The sequence below is a fragment of the Pseudopodoces humilis genome, chromosome 18 (assembly GCF_049639895.1).
Source record: "Pseudopodoces humilis isolate 2021_Gansu_Grassland_sample_001 chromosome 18, ASM4963989v1, whole genome shotgun sequence".
Lineage (NCBI taxonomy): Eukaryota > Metazoa > Chordata > Aves > Passeriformes > Paridae > Pseudopodoces > Pseudopodoces humilis.
The window spans coordinates 15,393,517-15,400,261 of NC_142217.1; positions in this window are offsets into that span (position 1 = coordinate 15,393,517).

The window sequence follows — 6,745 nt, forward strand, 5'->3', positions numbered from 1 at the left end:
TCCTTCAGTGTCCATCTGCGCCTGCCTCTGGAGGTGCCACGCTCTCTTTGGGGTGACGGAGCCCAGTTTTGTCCTGACAACAAAAGCTGTTTTTCTGCTGGGCTCTTGCCCCAGGGGTCGTGCTGCAAGGAGAGCTGCAGGTAACAGCAGACAGGCAGGGTGGATAATGTTTGGCTCTGAAAACTTTTAGGGGGTTGAGCAGCTTTGCTGGGTGATTTTCTCCCTTCAGCCCATCTGCTTTCAGCGGTCCCGAGCCCTGGCCAGGATGTTTGCTCACACACGTGCCCCCTTCAGGACCTGAAGAAAAGGAGCTGTGGGGGAAGAAGGGGAAGAGAAAACTGCTTTGGAATAAAATACTTTTGGGTCGAAACTGCCAGCTTTGGAGCCGGGCTGAGCGCAGACGGCTCCGAGGGCTCATTTCTGTCACCCCAATTCCCTGTGGACGCGCTGGGGCCGGGATGTCCCCTGGGCATCCCCCCTGTCCTGCCACTGTCACCTCGTGGCACAGCACAGAGCCTCGGCTGCTGCCACCAGCCCGTGGGGACACCGTGGCCATGCCCAGGGACACCTCCGTGTGCCGGGGCCGGGCTGTCCCCCTCGGGGTGCGGCTCCTGTCGGCGCTGTGCGGATCTGTCCCCAGGAGATGGCACCCTTGGCCAGCCCAGCCCGGCTCCCCCTGGCTCCGGGGGCTCCGAAAATCCTCCGAGCCCCCGGCTCCAGCCAAGGCCAAGGGGAATCGCAATATATGGAATTTGGTTGGGGTTGAAGGGACCTTAAAGCTCATCTAGTTCCCTGACAGGAACACCTTCCACTATCCCAGGTTGCTCTGTCCGACCTGCCCTTGGACGCTTCCCTGTGGGGATGCAGCCCCCCAGCCCCCAGCTGGCTCCTGCCCCTCCCTGGCACCGCCAGCAGCAGCCCCCAGAGCCCGGGGGGTTCGGGGTCCCCCACGCTGCTCCAACCCTCCCTTTGCTCCTCGTCCTCTCACCACCCCTGGGGCTGCAGTGGGGCATCATCCCGAGGATGCTCAGCACCCACCTGGGTGGTGTCCGGGCACTGGGGCAGCCCCTGAGCCGAGGGTCTGACCCAGGGCTGTGGGTGAGCCCTGGCTCCAGAGGTGCCCCTGTGCCTCAGCACAGCCTCCAAACCAAAACCCAGCACAGATCTGGAAAAGGGAAGCATTTTACCAAAAGCCAGGCTGTGTTCAGGGCTGGCTCCCCAAACCCAGCAGCCAGCTGGAGACCAAGGATGGCCAGATGGGAAAAGACCTGGGTTGGCTGAGGTCTGGCACAGAAAAAGCCCTAAAAATGCGTAGGGAAGGAGCAGGGAAAGGAGGGTTCAGTGCCAGGGTTGTGTGCTGAGGTGTAAAGCGTGGGTGGTGGATAAGGGAGATGAGTCAAAGAACAATCTTTGGCCAGAACAGCTGATCTGATTACGTGGAGTTTTGACCTGGTGGGAACAACTCCTTGTCCTCACCACTGAATTCTCTCTGGAGAGGCATTTTCCTGGCAGAACCCTCATGGGAAGGGGTTTGCAGCCTGCCCAGGAGCTCTGCTGTTAATTTTTAACACTAAAACCCTGGGGAAATTCCAGAGGACTGGAGGCTGGCCAGTGGGAGTCAATTTAATATTTAAAAGGGATAAAAGGGCTGATCCCGGGAATTACAGGCCAGGTGAGGCTGATCACCGTCCCTGCACAAATTATGGGCTGGGTAATTGAGGATACTGTCAGCCAAAAATTAGAAGCTAAAAATATAATTAAGGTTGTTAGCTTGGTTTCATGGATGGCAGCTCCTGTCAAGTGAGTAGGCTTTGGTTTTTGGCATGACTCTGGGCTGGCTGATAAAGCTAATTGTGCTGCTGCATTATAATGGGTTTCTCCAAAGTATTTAATTTAGGGCCATGTGACATTTTCATTTGTAGAACTTGCATTATATGGAGTCAGCAGAGCAGACATCCGACGGCTGCGCTGGCAGCTCTGGGGCGGTGGCCAAGGGGGCGAGCGATGGAGGAGGCTGAGAGCACTGGATTTTGCACAGGGTGATGTTTTTAGCAGGGATGCTGAGGTGAGAGGGGGTTGGCAGGGCAGGCAGACTCACAGGGGGATCACCCTTGCCCTGCCCAGCAGCCAAAAGGTGAAACACGTGTGGGAACAAAATATATGGATTTTCCTGCTAAAGCACAGCAAGGCCGATGGCAGCAGCAGCTACTGGTAACCCAACTGGGAGTGTAATTAATCAATTTTAGTAGAAAGGTATGAACTTGCAGAAATTTGGCATCTCTGGACAAAAGGAAAGTTCTGCTTGGTGGGACAGGATTTATTGTGGCTTCTGGGACAAGCTCAAGCCTCTGCATGCTTGTGCAGCTTGCTCTGGACCATCCTCGTGTGCTTGTCCATCCCCATGGAAGCTGCATCCTCCCCTCTGGGCTGCATCAGATGCAGCTGAGTGCTGTGGATTTCCTCCAGTGGATAATTTGGGTCCTTTTATTTTTCCCAGTGGGAAAAATGGGATTGGATGGGGCTTGGAGCAACCTGGTCTAGTGGAAGGTGTCCCTGCCCAAGGCAGGGGGTGGAACAAGATGGGCTTTAGAGTCTCTTGCAACTTAAACCACTCTCTGAATCTGGCAGCTGGGCACAGAGCAGCCCAGGGGCCATCTCTCCATCCAGGAAGGTGTTCTTCACCCCATATGGATTTCCACCCTGTGGGTCTCCCCACTGTAAGACACGAGGGGCATCCAAGCCTCCTTTGGTCAGTGTTTCCTCTGCCAGATTTTCCACAGGCAGGGCTGTGGGGGCTCTGGATCCCTGCACAGCCAGGGGCTGCATCCAGCATCCCACACTGGGACTCCACTTGGAGCAGGGCAGGAGGAGGGGAGCGCTCTCAGGATCCAGTGTGGATCCCAGGCCTTGCCAGCTCCAAGCCATGACTCCTGCCCTCTCCCCCGGGCATCCATCTGTCTGGCTCCACGGTAATGACGGCGAGCTGGCGGCACAGAAGCATTAAATGACTTGCCCAAGGTCCCGTGGGGAGCGATGGCCACTCGGGAGGAGCACCTGGCTGTCCTGCTCCTGCCTCGGCAGCGCCCGGCCCTGTGGAACAACGTGCCACATCAGAGCCAGAAAAACACGGCACAGCCACACGGACCCTGTCCCCAGGCCGGTGACATCCTGGCGAGCAGAGCCAATGGATGGTGGTGGCAGGAGCAGGTGCTGCTCCGCTCTCACCGGTGGGGTTGGTGCTGCCGAAGCCTTTCCTGGAGCTGGAGGGTTTTACCCTTCTCCAAACTGGGGCCAGCACAGCCCGAGCTGGTGACTAACACCTCCTGCTTTGCAGTTTGTTTACCTGGTGCTGGGGCTTCTTTTCAAAAGGCTGACTCACCACAGCACCTTCCCCTCTACCACTGCAGCTCCCTGACAAAAACTTTCCATTTTCCCATTGTTTTAATTACCCTCATTTGAGAAAACTCCTCCAGAAAAAACAGGCTCTGGGTTGAAGAGACATGGCAGCCCCAGCTGGGCATTCCCCCAGCGGTGGCAGTGGGCAGGTGATGGGGTGGGACCCCCATTCCCATGGTGGGGAGCTCAGTGCCACGGCTGTGCCAGGATCTGGGGCACACAGGGGATGTCACGGGCAGTCACTTTCCAGCAGCCACCGAGCGTGGCACACGGGCTCCGCACGGCTGAATGCGGCCTGACAGGTTTGTGGAGAAGCCTGTCCCGTTCAGCTGGATTTTTGGAGCCAGCCCCAGCACCGGTCGCTTCCCGCGAGGTGTTGCCGGCTCCGGCAGAGCCGTGTGTGGCGCCAGGTCACGGCCCTGAGCCCACGGGGCAGGCACAGCCTGCGGGTGGGACACGCCAGGCCTGCTCCCTGCTCCAGCACCGTGCCCTTTTCTGGGGGAATTTCCCCATGGAAAGAGGGAAAGAGCAGCCCCTTCCCTCCTGGAGGGCTCCTCCAGTCTGTGGGTAGGTGGAGAAGGGCTGGGGATCATGAGGATAACACATGGAGGTGTCCGTGGAGCTGCAGAGGGGCTTTTTGATGAAAAAAAACAATTCTGGGCATCTGTAGGAACTGTGGGACGCAGGGCACACCAGGTCCTCAGCAAGCAATGTAGCAGGGAATAATCCAACATTGGGGATGGAAGCAAGGAAGGAGGAAAGGGGAATCAGGGAAGGACTCAACAAGAGCTGGTTGAGAAAATCATCCACCCCTCTCCAAGGAACAGGATTTCTGCAGTCATGTGCCAGGTGAACCCTGGACCCGCAGCGAGGGTGGCAGGGTCTGTACATTCCAGAGGGGAAAAGCCTCTCTTCCTGGGGTAGGGTTGTCCTGCTTTTATAACATAAGGATCAAAGAAAAGGTGGGAAAATCCACCCAAAACAGTGACGTGTGAGGGTCTGGTGGCCACCCTCAGCCTGGGATCAAGTGGGCTCAGGGTCACTGGGGTCACTGGTGCTCTGCTGTCCCATCCCAATCCAAGGTACATGGTGTGTGCTGCGAGTGGCCCAGGCAGGAGGGAGAGAGATGATTAAAGCTGCCTTTGATGAAGCAAAAATTAATAAACGAGCAGACAATTGTGCTGGGCTTTATTTACTTGGGATGACAGCGTGGAGCCAGCGTGGCGAGGCCACTGAGGCTGAGTCCCACATCAAACACCGGGACAGCGCCAGGCACGAGGGGACCACGCCATCGCCTCTTCTCTGACGGGTTTTTCCTGGTCCCAAAAATCCAGAAAGATCCCTATGTCTGTTCCTCACAGCAGGGCCCCATCCCAGGCTGGCAGGGAACCCTGGGATGAGCAGGAGATGCTCTGTGCCATGGTGACGTCTGACTGTGGTAGGACGTGCCAGGCTCGGGTACATTTTGGAGGTGCCACTTGGCACCTTTGGCTTGTCCCCCTGTCCCAGGGTCAGCATTCCCACCTCTCCAGACCCAGTGAGGCTCCACAGGCACTGAGGTCCCTTCCCTGCTGCTTCTGTGCAGAACCCAGGGGCAGAGCTGGGAGGCCAAACCTGTGGCCTCACACTGGCTCCTTATCAGCTGGTCAGGAATATTTACCTGCCGGTTTCCACCGGATAAAAATTCACTGGACAAACAGGAGCTCCCAGCTGGCCCCAGGGCGGTGGCACAGCAGGGACGTGGCTGAGGTGGGACGTGCACCCCAGTCCCTGCTTCACCCCTGCTCTGTCCCCTGCAGGTCACCGAGGTGCCACAGGAGTGTGAGGGACATTGTCCTCACCAAACCCAAGGGTTGGTGACCCTGGTGTGCCAGGGCTGGGGACAGGGGTCATGGATTGTCACCCTGTGTCACCCCGTGTCCCACTGCTGGGGGGCTGTTTGGGGAGGTCAATGTGCCCTATGGGGACCAAGGGTGGGGGGCACCAGACAACTGCTCCTACAAGGGGCTGAACTGAGCTGGTCCGGGACTAACTGAACTGAGCAAAGCCCGGCTGAGCTGAGCTGAGCTGCACTAGGCTGAGCTGGGCTGTGCTGAGACAGGCTGAAGTGAGCTGAGCTGGGATGAGCAAAGCCATACCAAGCTGTGCCAGGCTAAGCTGAGCCGAGCTTATCCGTGCCAGGCTGAGCCAAGTCAGGTTGAGCTGATTTGGGCTAAAGGAAGCTGAGCAGAGCCAAGTTGAGCCAAGACACATCAAGTTACGGTGAGCACAGCTGAGCCAATCTGTGCAAGGCTGAGCCAAACCGAGCTGGGCCGATCTGATTCGAACCGAGCTGAGCCAAACTGGGCCGAGCCGGACCCAGCTGAACAGAGCCGGGCCGAACGGAGCTGAGCCGGGCCAAAGGAGCCGAACCGGGCCGAACGGAGCCGAACCGGGCCAAAGGAGCCGAGCCAGGCCAAAGGAGCCGAGCCGGGCCAAAGGAGCCGAACCAGGCCAAAGGAGCCGAACCAGGCCGAACGGAGCCGAGCCGGGCCAAAGGAGCCGAGCCGGGCCAAAGGAGCCGAGCCGGGCCAAAGGAGCCGAACCGGGCCGAACGGAGCCAAGCCGGGCCGAACGGAGCCGAACCGGGCCAAAGGAGCCGAACCGGGCCGAACGGAGCCGAACCGGGCCGAACGGAGCCAAGCCGGGCCGAACGGAGCCGAACCGGGCCAAAGGAGCCGAACCGGGCCGAACGGAGCCGAACCGGGCCGAACGGAGCCGAGCCGCGCCGAACAGAGCCGAACCGGGCCGAACGGAGCCGAACCGGGCCGAACCGAGCCGAACCGGGCCGACGGGGTCGATCCCGCCCCAGCTGTCGGCGCCCCGCCCCTCCCCCGCGGCCGAGGCGGCTCCGCCGCGCCCGCCCCTTTTCTTGCTTCCCATTGGCCAGCGCGGCCATTCGCTAGGGGTGGAGGCGCGTTCCCATTGGTGGGCGAGCACGTCCGTCCGCATTGGGGCCTCGCCCCCTTTTCCGCCTGGCTCCGCGGCGCTGGAAACTTTGCGGCCGGCGCAGTCGGGAGCGGCTCCCGCAGCGCCCGCACGCCCGGCCCTCCCCGAGCCGGCCCCCGGTCCCGCACCGCACCGACCCCCGCGCCGCCCCTCACCGTCCCGCCCGGCCCCGCACGGCGCGGGCAGCGCCGCCCCTCCGCGTTCCGCCGCCGCCCGGCCATGCGCGCCCGCTGAGCCGCAGCAGAGGCGTCCGCTCTGCGCTTCGCTCCCTCTTTTGATTTTTTTCCTGCAGTATTCGTTGGGGTTTTGTGTTGGTTTTTGCGTCCGCCTGACGCCCCCCGCGGGCGCGGGGCGGCGGCGA